This window comes from Pelmatolapia mariae, linkage group LG23, assembly GCF_036321145.2.
Source record: "Pelmatolapia mariae isolate MD_Pm_ZW linkage group LG23, Pm_UMD_F_2, whole genome shotgun sequence".
Classification (NCBI taxonomy): domain Eukaryota; kingdom Metazoa; phylum Chordata; class Actinopteri; order Cichliformes; family Cichlidae; genus Pelmatolapia; species Pelmatolapia mariae.
The window spans coordinates 8,587,444-8,601,623 of record NC_086246.1 but is presented as its reverse complement, the minus strand read 5'-3'; positions in this window follow the sequence as shown (position 1 = coordinate 8,601,623).

The following is a 14,180-nucleotide window of genomic DNA, read 5'->3' as shown; positions in this document are numbered from 1 at the left end:
ATTACATGCATTTGAATGGAGCTCTCGCCCAAAACAAAGTATAGGTTTTCATTTTGTGAATAACTTGAAAATCTTTGCTCAAACAGCTGCAAAACCTATTTCCCCAGCACGGGGATGCTGAATTCGAGAAGGCAAAGCCATAATTACGTGTGTCTGAGTCTTCTATCAAAAGTTAGAGCTATCTTTATGAAGTTGTAGCAAAACGCTTTATTTCACCAAGTTATTGCGTTTCTCGCTATTACATGCATTTGAATGGAGCTCTCGCCCAAAACAAAGTATAGGTTTTCATTTTGTGAATAACTTGAAAATCTTTGCTCAAACAGCTGCAAAACCTATTTCCCCAGCACGGGGATGCTGAATTCGAGAAGGCAAAGCCATAATTACGTGTGTCTAAGTCTTCTATCAAAAGTTAGAGCTATCTTTATGAAGTTGTAGCAAAACGCTTTATTTCACCAAGTTATTGCGTTTCTCGCTATTACATGCATTTGAAGGGAGCGCTCGCCCAAAACAATGTTTAGGTTTTAATTTTGTAAATAACTTAAGAATCTTTGTTCAAACAGCTGCAAAACCTATTTCCCCAGCACGGGGTTGCTGAATTCTATACGGTAAAGCCATAATTACGTGTGTCTGAGTCTTCTATCAAAAGTTAGAGCTATCTTTATGAAGTTGTAGCAAAACGCTTTATTTCACCAAGTTATTGCGTTTCTCGCTATTACATGCATTTGAATGGAGCTCTCGCCCAAAACAATGTTTAGGTTTTCATTTTGTGAATAACTTGAAAATCTTTGCTCAAACAGCTGCAAAACCTATTTCCCCAGCACGGGGTTGCTGAATTCTATACGGCAAAGCCATAATTACGTGTGTCTAAGTCTTCTATCAAAAGTTAGAGCTATCTTTATGAAGTTGTAGCAAAACGCTTTATTTCACCAAGTTATTGCGTTTCTCGCTATTACATGCATTTGAAGGGAGCGCTCGCCCAAAACAATGTTTAGGTTTTAATTTTGTAAATAACTTAAGAATCTTTGTTCAAACAGCTGCAAAACCTATTTCCCCAGCACGGGGTTGCTGAATTCTATACGGTAAAGCCATAATTACGTGTGTCTGAGTCTTCTATCAAAAGTTAGAGCTATCTTTATGAAGTTGTAGCAAAACGCTTTATTTCACCAAGTTATTGCGTTTCTCGCTATTACATGCATTTGAATGGAGCTCTCGCCCAAAACAATGTTTAGGTTTTCATTTTGTGAATAACTTGAAAATCTTTGCTCAAACAGCTGCAAAACCTATTTCGCCAGCACGGGGTTGCTGAATTCTATAAGGCAAAGCCATAATTACGTGTGTCTGAGTCTTCTATCAAAAGTTAGAGCTATCTTTATGAAGTTGTAGCAAAACGCTTTATTTCACCAAGTTATTGTGTTTCTCGCTATTACATGCATTTGAATGGAGCGCTCGCCGAAAACAATGTTTAGGTTTTAATTTTGTAAATAACTTAAGAATTTTTGTTCAAACAGCTGCAAAACCTATTTCCCCAGCACGGGGTTGCTGAATTCTATACGGCAAAGCCATAATTACGTGTGTCTGAGTCTTCTATCAAAAGTTAGAGCTATCTTTATGAAGTTGTAGCAAAACGCTTTATTTCACCAAGTTATTGCGTTTCTCGCTATTACATGCATTTGAATGGAGCGCTCGCCCAAAACAATGTTTAGGTTTTAATTTTGTAAATAACTTAAGAATCTTTGTTCAAACAGCTGCAAAACCTATTTCCCCAGCACGGGGTTGCTGAATTCTATACGGCAAAGCCATAATTACGTGTGTCTAAGTCTTCTATCAAAAGTTAGAGCTATCTTTATGAAGTTGTAGCAAAACGCTTTATTTCACCAAGTTATTGCGTTTCTCGCTATTACATGCATTTGAATGGAGCTCTCGCCCAAAACAAAGTATAGGTTTTCATTTTGTGAATAACTTGAAAATCTTTGCTCAAACAGCTGCAAAACCTATTTCGCCAGCACGGGGTTGCTGAATTCTATAAGGCAAAGCCATAATTACGTGTGTCTGAGTCTTCTATCAAAAGTTAGAGCTATCTTTATGAAGTTGTAGCAAAACGCTTTATTTCACCAAGTTATTGTGTTTCTCGCTATTACATGCATTTGAATGGAGCGCTCGCCGTAAACAATGTTTAGGTTTTAATTTTGTAAATAACTTAAGAATCTTTGTTCAAACAGCTGCAAAACCTATTTCCCCAGCACGGGGTTGCTGAATTCTATACGGCAAAGCCATAATTACGTGTGTCTGAGTCTTCTATCAAAAGTTAGAGCTATCTTTATGAAGTTGTAGCAAAACGCTTTATTTCACCAAGTTATTGCGTTTCTCGCTATTACATGCATTTGAATGGAGCGCTCGCCCAAAACAATGTTTAGGTTTTAATTTTGTAAATAACTTAAGAATCTTTGTTCAAACAGCTGCAAAACCTATTTCCCCAGCACAGGGTTGCTGAATTCTATACGGCAAAGCCATAATTACGTGTGTCTAAGTCTTCTATCAAAAGTTAGAGCTATCTTTATGAAGTTGTAGCAAAACGCTTTATTTCACCAAGTTATTGCGTTTCTCGCTATTACATGCATTTGAAGGGAGCGCTCGCCCAAAACAATGTTTAGGTTTTAATTTTGTAAATAACTTAAGAATCTTTGTTCAAACAGCTGCAAAACCTATTTCCCCAGCACGGGGTTGCTGAATTCTATACGGTAAAGCCATAATTACGTGTGTCTGAGTCTTCTATCAAAAGTTAGAGCTATCTTTATGAAGTTGTAGCAAAACGCTTTATTTCACCAAGTTATTGCGTTTCTCGCTATTACATGCATTTGAATGGAGCTCTCGCCCAAAACAAAGTATAGGTTTTCATTTTGTGAATAACTTGAAAATCTTTGCTCAAACAGCTGCAAAACCTATTTCGCCAGCACGGGGTTGCTGAATTCTATAAGGCAAAGCCATAATTACGTGTGTCTGAGTCTTCTATCAAAAGTTAGAGCTATCTTTATGAAGTTGTAGCAAAACGCTTTATTTCACCAAGTTATTGCGTTTCTCGCTATTACATGCATTTGAAGGGAGCGCTCGCCCAAAACAATGTTTAGGTTTTAATTTTGTAAATAACTTAAGAATCTTTGTTCAAACAGCTGCAAAACCTATTTCCCCAGCACGGGGTTGCTGAATTCTATACGGTAAAGCCATAATTACGTGTGTCTGAGTCTTCTATCAAAAGTTAGAGCTATCTTTATGAAGTTGTAGCAAAACGCTTTATTTCACCAAGTTATTGCGTTTCTCGCTATTACATGCATTTGAATGGAGCTCTCGCCCAAAACAATGTTTAGGTTTTCATTTTGTGAATAACTTGAAAATCTTTGCTCAAACAGCTGCAAAACCTATTTCGCCAGCACGGGGTTGCTGAATTCTATAAGGCAAAGCCATAATTACGTGTGTCTGAGTCTTCTATCAAAAGTTAGAGCTATCTTTATGAAGTTGTAGCAAAACGCTTTATTTCACCAAGTTATTGTGTTTCTCGCTATTACATGCATTTGAATGGAGCGCTCGCCGAAAACAATGTTTAGGTTTTAATTTTGTAAATAACTTAAGAATCTTTGTTCAAACAGCTGCAAAACCTATTTCCCCAGCACGGGGTTGCTGAATTCTATACGGCAAAGCCATAATTACGTGTGTCTGAGTCTTCTATCAAAAGTTAGAGCTATCTTCATGAAGTTGTAGCAAAACGCTTTATTTCACCAAGTTATTGCGTTTCTCGCTATTACATGCATTTGAATGGAGCGCTCGCCCAAAACAATGTTTAGGTTTTAATTTTGTAAATAACTTAAGAATCTTTGTTCAAACAGCTGCAAAACCTATTTCCCCAGCACGGGGTTGCTGAATTCTATATGGCAAAGCCATAATTACGTGTGTCTAAGTCTTCTATCAAAAGTTAGAGCTATCTTTATGAAGTTGTAGCAAAACGCTTTATTTCACCAAGTTATTGCGTTTCTCGCTATTACATGCATTTGAATGGAGCTCTCGCCCAAAACAAAGTATAGGTTTTCATTTTGTGAATAACTTGAAAATCTTTGCTCAAACAGCTGCAAAACCTATTTCGCCAGCACGGGGTTGCTGAATTCTATAAGGCAAAGCCATAATTACGTGTGTCTGAGTCTTCTATCAAAAGTTAGAGCTATCTTTATGAAGTTGTAGCAAAACGCTTTATTTCACCAAGTTATTGTGTTTCTCGCTATTACATGCATTTGAATGGAGCGCTCGCCGAAAACAATGTTTAGGTTTTAATTTTGTAAATAACTTAAGAATCTTTGTTCAAACAGCTGCAAAACCTATTTCCCCAGCACGGGGTTGCTGAATTCTATACGGCAAAGCCATAATTACGTGTGTCTGAGTCTTCTATCAAAAGTTAGAGCTATCTTTATGAAGTTGTAGCAAAACGCTTTATTTCACCAAGTTATTGCGTTTCTCGCTATTACATGCATTTGAATGGAGCGCTCGCCCAAAACAATGTTTAGGTTTTAATTTTGTAAATAACTTAAGAATCTTTGTTCAAACAGCTGCAAAACCTATTTCCCCAGCACGGGGTTGCTGAATTCTATACGGCAAAGCCATAATTACGTGTGTCTAAGTCTTCTATCAAAAGTTAGAGCTATCTTTATGAAGTTGTAGCAAAACGCTTTATTTCACCAAGTTATTGCGTTTCTCGCTATTACATGCATTTGAATGGAGCTCTCGCCCAAAACAATGTTTAGGTTTTAATTTTGTAAATAAATTAAGAATCTTTGTTCAAACAGCTGCAAAACCTATTTCCCCAGAACGGGGTTGCTGAATTCGAGAAGGCAAAGCCATAATTACGTGTGTCTGAGTCTTCTATCAAAAGTTAGAGCTATCTTTATGAAGTTGTAGCAAAACGCTTTATTTCACCAAGTTATTGCGTTTCTCGCTATTACATGCATTTGAATGGAGCTCTCGCCCAAAACAAAGTATAGGTTTTCATTTTGTGAATAACTTGAAAATATTTGCTCAAACAGCTGCAAAACCTATTTCCCCAGCACGGGGTTGCTGAATTCTATATGGCAAAGCCATAATTACGTGTGTCTGAGTCTTCTATCAAAAGTTAGAGCTATCTTTATGAAGTTGTAGCAAAACGCTTTATTTCACCAAGTTATTGCGTTTCTCGCTATTACATGCATTTGAATGGAGCTCTCGCCCAAAACAAAGTATAGATTTTCATTTTGTGAATAACTTGAAAATATTTGCTCAAACAGCTGCAAAACCTATTTCCCCAGCACGGGGATGCTGAATTCTATAAGGCAAAGCCATAATTACGTGTGTCTGAGTCTTCTATCAAAAGTTAGAGCTATCTTTATGAAGTTGTAGCAAAACGCTTTATTTCACCAAGTTATTGCGTTTCTCGCTATTACATGCATTTGAATGGAGCGCTCGCCCAAAACAATGTTTAGGTTTTAATTTTGTAAATATCTTAAGAATCTTTGTTCAAACAGCTGCAAAACCTATTTCCCCAGCACGGGGTTGCTGAATTCTATACGGCAAAGCCATAATTACGTGTGTCTGAGTCTTCTATCAAAAGTTAGAGCTATCTTTATGAAGTTGTAGCAAAACGCTTTATTTCACCAAGTTATTGCGTTTCTCGCTATTACATGCATTTGAATGGAGCTCTCGCCCAAAACAAAGTATAGGTTTTCATTTTGTGAATAACTTGAAAATCTTTGCTCAAACAGCTGCAAAACCTATTTCGCCAGCACGGGGTTGCTGAATTCTATAAGGCAAAGCCATAATTACGTGTGTCTGAGTCTTCTATCAAAAGTTAGAGCTATCTTTATGAAGTTGTAGCAAAACGCTTTATTTCACCAAGTTATTGTGTTTCTCGCTATTACATGCATTTGAATGGAGCGCTCGCCGAAAACAATGTTTAGGTTTTAATTTTGTAAATAACTTAAGAATCTTTGTTCAAACAGCTGCAAAACCTATTTCCCCAGCACGGGGTTGCTGAATTCTATATGGCAAAGCCATAATTACGTGTGTCTGAGTCTTCTATCAAAAGTTAGAGCTATCTTTATGAAGTTGTAGCAAAACGCTTTATTTCACCAAGTTATTGCGTTTCTCGCTATTACATGCATTTGAATGGAGCTCTCGCCCAAAACAATGTTTAGGTTTTCATTTTGTGAATAACTTGAAAATCTTTGCTCAAGCAGCTGCAAAACCTATTTCCCCAGCACGGGGTTGCTGAATTCTGTAAGGCAAAGCCATAATTACGTGTGTCTGAGTCTTCTATCAAAAGTTAGAGCTATCTTTATGAAGTTGTAGCAAAACGCTTTATTTCACCAAGTTATTGTGTTTCTCGCTATTACATGCATTTGAATGGAGCGCTCGCCGAAAACAATGTTTAGGTTTTAATTTTGTAAATAACTTAAGAATCTTTGTTCAAACAGCTGCAAAACCTATTTCCCCAGCACGGGGTTGCTGAATTCGAGAAGGCAAAGCCATAATTACGTGTGTCTGAGTCTTCTATCAAAAGTTAGAGCTATCTTTATGAAGTTGTAGCAAAACGCTTTATTTCACCAAGTTATTGCGTTTCTCGCTATTACATGCATTTGAATGGAGCTCTCGCCCAAAACAAAGTATAGGTTTTCATTTTGTGAATAACTTGAAAATATTTGCTCAAACAGCTGCAAAACCGATTTCCCCAGCACGGGGTTGCTGAATTCTATACGGCAAAGCCATAATTACGTGTGTCTGAGTCTTCTATCAAAAGTTAGAGCTATCTTTATGAAGTTGTAGCAAAACGCTTTATTTCACCAAGTTATTGTGTTTCTCGCTATTAGATGCATTTGAATGGAGCGCTCGCCGAAAACAATGTTTAGGTTTTAATTTTGTAAATAACTTAAGAATCTTTGTTCAAACAGCTGCAAAACCTATTTCCCCAGCACGGGTTTGCTGAATTCTATAAGGCAAAGCCATAATTACGTGTGTCTGAGTCTTCTATCAAAAGTTAGAGCTATCTTTATGAAGTTGTAGCAAAACGCTTTATTTCACCAAGTTATTGCGTTTCTCGCTATTACATGCATTTGAATGGAGCGCTCGCCCAAAACAATGTTTAGGTTTTAATTTTGTAAATATCTTAAGAATCTTTGTTCAAACAGCTGCAAAACCTATTTCCCCAGCACGGGGTTGCTGAATTCGAGAAGGCAAAGCCATAATTACGTGTGTCTGAGTCTTCTATCAAAAGTTAGAGCTATCTTTATGAAGTTGTAGCAAAACGCTTTATTTCACCAAGTTATTGCGTTTCTCGCTATTACATGCATTTGAATGGAGCGCTCGCCGAAAACAATGTTTAGGTTTTAATTTTGTAAATAACTTAAGAATCTTTGTTCAAACAGCTGCAAAACCTATTTCCCCAGCACGGGGTTGCTGAATTCGAGAAGGCAAAGCCATAATTACGTGTGTCTGAGTCTTCTATCAAAAGTTAGAGCTATCTTTATGAAGTTGTAGCAAAACGCTTTATTTCACCAAGTTATTGCGTTTCTCGCTATTACATGCATTTGAATGGAGCTCTCGCCCAAAACAAAGTATAGGTTTTCATTTTGTGAATAACTTGAAAATATTTGCTCAAACAGCTGCAAAACCGATTTCCCCAGCACGGGGTTGCTGAATTCTATAAGGCAAAGCCATAATTACGTGTGTCTGAGTCTTCTATCAAAAGTTAGAGCTATCTTTATGAAGTTGTAGCAAAACGCTTTATTTCACCAAGTTATTGTGTTTCTCGCTATTAGATGCATTTGAATGGAGCGCTCGCCGAAAACAATGTTTAGGTTTTAATTTTGTAAATAACTTAAGAATCTTTGTTCAAACAGCTGCAAAACCTATTTCGCCAGCACGGGGTTGCTGAATTCTATATGGCAAAGCCATAATTACGTGTGTCTGAGTCTTCTATCAAAAGTTAGAGCTATCTTTATGAAGTTGTAGCAAAACGCTTTATTTCACCAAGTTATTGCGTTTCTCGCTATTACATGCATTTGAATGGAGCGCTCGCCCAAAACAATGTTTAGGTTTTAATTTTGTAAATAACTTAAGAATCTTTGTTCAAACAGCTGCAAAACCTATTTCCCCAGCACGGGGTTGCTGAATTCTAAAAGGCAAAGCCATAATTACGTGTGTCTGAGTCTTCTATCAAAAGTTAGAGCTATCTTTATGAAGTTGTAGCAAAACGCTTTATTTCACCAAGTTATTGCGTTTCTCGCTATTACATGCATTTGAATGGAGCTCTCGCCCAAAACAAAGTATAGGTTTTCATTTTGTGAATAACTTGAAAATCTTTGCTCAAACAGCTGCAAAACCTATTTCCCCAGCACGGGGATGCTGAATTCGAGAAGGCAAAGCCATAATTACGTGTGTCTGAGTCTTCTATCAAAAGTTAGAGCTATCTTTATGAAGTTGTAGCAAAACGCTTTATTTCACCAAGTTATTGCGTTTCTCGCTATTACATGCATTTGAATGGAGCTCTCGCCCAAAACAATGTTTAGGTTTTCATTTTGTAAATAACTTAAGAATCTTTGTTCAAACAGCTGCAAAACCTATTTCCCTAGCACGGGGATGCTGAATTCTATATGTCAAAGCCATAAGTACGTGTGTCTGAGTCTTCTATCAAAAGTTAGAGCTATCTTTATGAAGTTGTAGCAAAACGCTTTATTTCACCAAGTTATTGCGTTTCTCGCTATTACATGCATTTGAATGGAGCGCTCGCCCAAAACAATGTTTAGGTTTTAATTTTGTAAATAACTTAAGAATCTTTGTTCAAACAGCTGCAAAACCTATTTCGCCAGCACGGGGTTGCTGAATTCTATACGGCAAAGCCATAATTACGTGTGTCTAAGTCTTCTATCAAAAGTTAGAGCTATCTTTATGAAGTTGTAGCAAAACGCTTTATTTCACCAAGTTATTGCGTTTCTCGCTATTACATGCATTTGAATGGAGCTCTCGCCCAAAACAATGTTTAGGTTTTCATTTTGTAAATAACTTAAGAATCTTTGTTCAAACAGCTGCAAAACCTATTTCCCTAGCACGGGGATGCTGAATTCGAGAAGGCAAAGCCATAAGTACGTGTGTCTGAGTCTTCTATCAAAAGTTAGAGCTATCTTTATGAAGTTGTAGCAAAATGCTTTATTTCACCAAGTTATTGCGTTTCTCGCTATTACATGCATTTGAATGGAGCGCTCGCCCAAAACAATGTTTAGGTTTTAATTTTGTAAATAACTTAAGAATCTTTGTTCAAACAGCTGCAAAACCTATTTCCCCAGCACGGGGTTGCTGAATTCTATACGGCAAAGCCATAATTACGTGTGTCTGAGTCTTCTATCAAAAGTTAGAGCTATCTTTATGAAGTTGTAGCAAAACGCTTTATTTCACCAAGTTATTGCGTTTCTCGCTATTACATGCATTTGAATGGAGCTCTCGCCCAAAACAAAGTATAGGTTTTCATTTTGTGAATAACTTGAAAATCTTTGCTCAAACAGCTGCAAAACCTATTTCCCCAGCACGGGGATGCTGAATTCGAGAAGGCAAAGCCATAATTACGTGTGTCTAAGTCTTCTATCAAAAGTTAGAGCTATCTTTATGAAGTTGTAGCAAAACGCTTTATTTCACCAAGTTATTGCGTTTCTCGCTATTACATGCATTTGAATGGAGCTCTCGCCCAAAACAATGTTTAGGTTTTCATTTTGTAAATAACTTAAGAATCTTTGTTCAAACAGCTGCAAAACCTATTTCCCTAGCACGGGGATGCTGAATTCGAGAAGGCAAAGCCATAAGTACGTGTGTCTGAGTCTTCTATCAAAAGTTAGAGCTATCTTTATGAAGTTGTAGCAAAACGCTTTATTTCACCAAGTTATTGCGTTTCTCGCTATTACATGCATTTGAATGGAGCTCTCGCCCAAAACAAAGTATAGGTTTTCATTTTGTGAATAACTTGAAAATCTTTGTTCAAACAGCTGCAAAACCTATTTCCCCAGCACGGGGTTGCTGAATTCTATACGGCAAAGCCATAATTACGTGTGTCTAAGTCTTCTATCAAAAGTTAGAGCTATCTTTATGAAGTTGTAGCAAAACGCTTTATTTCACCAAGTTATTGCGTTTCTCGCTATTACATGCATTTGAATGGAGCTCTCGCCCAAAACAATGTTTAGGTTTTCATTTTGTAAATAACTTAAGAATCTTTGTTCAAACAGCTGCAAAACCTATTTCCCCAGCACGGGGTTGCTGAATTCTATACGGCAAAGCCATAATTACGTGTGTCTAAGTCTTCTATCAAAAGTTAGAGCTATCTTTATGAAGTTGTAGCAAAACGCTTTATTTCACCAAGTTATTGCGTTTCTCGCTATTACATGCATTTGAATGGAGCTCTCGCCCAAAACAATGTTTAGGTTTTCATTTTGTGAATAACTTGAAAATCTTTGCTCAAACAGCTGCAAAACCTATTTCGCCAGCACGGGGTTGCTGAATTCTATAAGGCAAAGCCATAATTACGTGTGTCTGAGTCTTCTATCAAAAGTTAGAGCTATCTTTATGAAGTTGTAGCAAAATGCTTTATTTCACCAAGTTATTGTGTTTCTCGCTATTACATGCATTTGAATGGAGCGCTCGCCGAAAACAATGTTTAGGTTTTAATTTTGTAAATAACTTAAGAATCTTTGTTCAAACAGCTGCAAAACCTATTTCCCCAGCACGGGGATGCTGAATTCGAGAAGGCAAAGCCATAATTACGTGTGTCTGAGTCTTCTATCAAAAGTTAGAGCTATCTTTATGAAGTTGTAGCAAAACGCTTTATTTCACCAAGTTATTGCGTTTCTCGCTATTACATGCATTTGAATGGAGCTCTCGCCCAAAACAATGTTTAGGTTTTCATTTTGTAAATAACTTAAGAATCTTTGTTCAAACAGCTGCAAAACCTATTTCCCTAGCACGGGGATGCTGAATTCGAGAAGGCAAAGCCATAAGTACGTGTGTCTGAGTCTTCTATCAAAAGTTAGAGCTATCTTTATGAAGTTGTAGCAAAACGCTTTATTTCACCAAGTTATTGCGTTTCTCGCTATTACATGCATTTGAATGGAGCTCTCGCCCAAAACAAAGTATAGGTTTTCATTTTGTGAATAACTTGAAAATCTTTGTTCAAACAGCTGCAAAACCTATTTCCCCAGCACGGGGTTGCTGAATTCTATACGGCAAAGCCATAATTACGTGTGTCTAAGTCTTCTATCAAAAGTTAGAGCTATCTTTATGAAGTTGTAGCAAAACGCTTTATTTCACCAAGTTATTGCGTTTCTCGCTATTACATGCATTTGAATGGAGCGCTCGCCCAAAACAATGTTTAGGTTTTAATTTTGTAAATAACTTAAGAATCTTTGTTCAAACAGCTGCAAAACCTATTTCCCCAGCACGGGGTTGCTGAATTCTATACGGCAAAGCCATAATTACGTGTGTCTAAGTCTTCTATCAAAAGTTAGAGCTATCTTTATGAAGTTGTAGCAAAACGCTTTATTTCACCAAGTTATTGCGTTTCTCGCTATTACATGCATTTGAATGGAGCTCTCGCCCAAAACAATGTTTAGGTTTTCATTTTGTAAATAACTTAAGAATCTTTGTTCAAACAGCTGCAAAACCTATTTCCCTAGCACGGGGATGCTGAATTCGAGAAGGCAAAGCCATAAGTACGTGTGTCTGAGTCTTCTATCAAAAGTTAGAGCTATCTTTATGAAGTTGTAGCAAAACGCTTTATTTCACCAAGTTATTGCGTTTCTCGCTATTACATGCATTTGAATGGAGCTCTCGCCCAAAACAAAGTATAGGTTTTCATTTTGTGAATAACTTGAAAATCTTTGTTTAAACAGCTGCAAAACCTATTTCCCTAGCACGGGGATGCTGAATTCTATACGCCAAAGCCATAATTACGTGTGTCTGAGTCTTCTATCAAAAGTTAGAGCTATCTTTATGAAGTTGTAGCAAAACGCTTTATTTCACCAAGTTATTGCGTTTCTCGCTATTACATGCATTTGAATGGAGCGCTCGCCCAAAACAATGTTTAGGTTTTAATTTTGTAAATAACTTAAGAATCTTTGTTCAAACAGCTGCAAAACCTATTTCCCCAGCACGGGGTTGCTGAATTCTATACGGCAAAGCCATAATTACGTGTGTCTAAGTCTTCTATCAAAAGTTAGAGCTATCTTTATGAAGTTGTAGCAAAACGCTTTATTTCACCAAGTTATTGCGTTTCTCGCTATTACATGCATTTGAATGGAGCTCTCGCCCAAAACAATGTTTAGGTTTTAATTTTGTAAATAAATTAAGAATCTTTGTTCAAACAGCTGCAAAACCTATTTCCCCAGAACAGGGTTGCTGAATTCGAGAAGGCAAAGCCATAATTACGTGTGTCTGAGTCTTCTATCAAAAGTTAGAGCTATCTTTATGAAGTTGTAGCAAAACGCTTTATTTCACCAAGTTATTGCGTTTCTCGCTATTACATGCATTTGAATGGAGCTCTCGCCCAAAACAAAGTATAGGTTTTCATTTTGTGAATAACTTGAAAATATTTGCTCAAACAGCTGCAAAACCTATTTCCCCAGCACGGGGTTGCTGAATTCTATATGGCAAAGCCATAATTACGTGTGTCTGAGTCTTCTATCAAAAGTTAGAGCTATCTTTATGAAGTTGTAGCAAAACGCTTTATTTCACCAAGTTATTGCGTTTCTCGCTATTACATGCATTTGAATGGAGCTCTCGCCCAAAACAATGTTTAGGTTTTCATTTTGTGAATAACTTGAAAATATTTGCTCAAACAGCTGCAAAACCTATTTCCCCAGCACGGGGATGCTGAATTCTATAAGGCAAAGCCATAATTACGTGTGTCTGAGTCTTCTATCAAAAGTTAGAGCTATCTTTATGAAGTTGTAGCAAAACGCTTTATTTCACCAAGTTATTGCGTTTCTCGCTATTACATGCATTTGAATGGAGCGCTCGCCCAAAACAATGTTTAGGTTTTAATTTTGTAAATATCTTAAGAATCTTTGTTCAAACAGCTGCAAAACCTATTTCCCCAGCACGGGGTTGCTGAATTCTATACGGCAAAGCCATAATTACGTGTGTCTGAGTCTTCTATCAAAAGTTAGAGCTATCTTTATGAAGTTGTAGCAAAACGCTTTATTTCACCAAGTTATTGCGTTTCTCGCTATTACATGCATTTGAATGGAGCTCTCGCCCAAAACAAAGTATAGGTTTTCATTTTGTGAATAACTTGAAAATCTTTGCTCAAACAGCTGCAAAACCTATTTCGCCAGCACGGGGTTGCTGAATTCTATAAGGCAAAGCCATAATTACGTGTGTCTGAGTCTTCTATCAAAAGTTAGAGCTATCTTTATGAAGTTGTAGCAAAACGCTTTATTTCACCAAGTTATTGTGTTTCTCGCTATTACATGCATTTGAATGGAGCGCTCGCCGAAAACAATGTTTAGGTTTTAATTTTGTAAATAACTTAAGAATCTTTGTTCAAACAGCTGCAAAACCTATTTCCCCAGCACGGGGTTGCTGAATTCGAGAAGGCAAAGCCATAATTACGTGTGTCTGAGTATTCTATCAAAAGTTAGAGCTATCTTTATGAAGTTGTAGCAAAACGCTTTATTTCACCAAGTTATTGCGTTTCTCGCTATTACATGCATTTGAATGGAGCTCTCGCCCAAAACAAAGTATAGGTTTTCATTTTGTGAATAACTTGAAAATATTTGCTCAAACAGCTGCAAAACCGATTTCCCCAGCACGGGGTTGCTGAATTCTATACGGCAAAGCCATAATTACGTGTGTCTGAGTCTTCTATCAAAAGTTAGAGCTATCTTTATGAAGTTGTAGCAAAACGCTTTATTTCACCAAGTTATTGTGTTTCTCGCTATTAGATGCATTTGAATGGAGCGCTCGCCGAAAACAATGTTTAGGTTTTAATTTTGTAAATAACTTAAGAATCTTTGTTCAAACAGCTGCAAAACCTATTTCCCCAGCACGGGGTTGCTGAATTCTATATGGCAAAGCCATAATTACGTGTGTCTGAGTCTTCTATCAAAAGTTAGAGCTATCTTTATGAAGTTGTA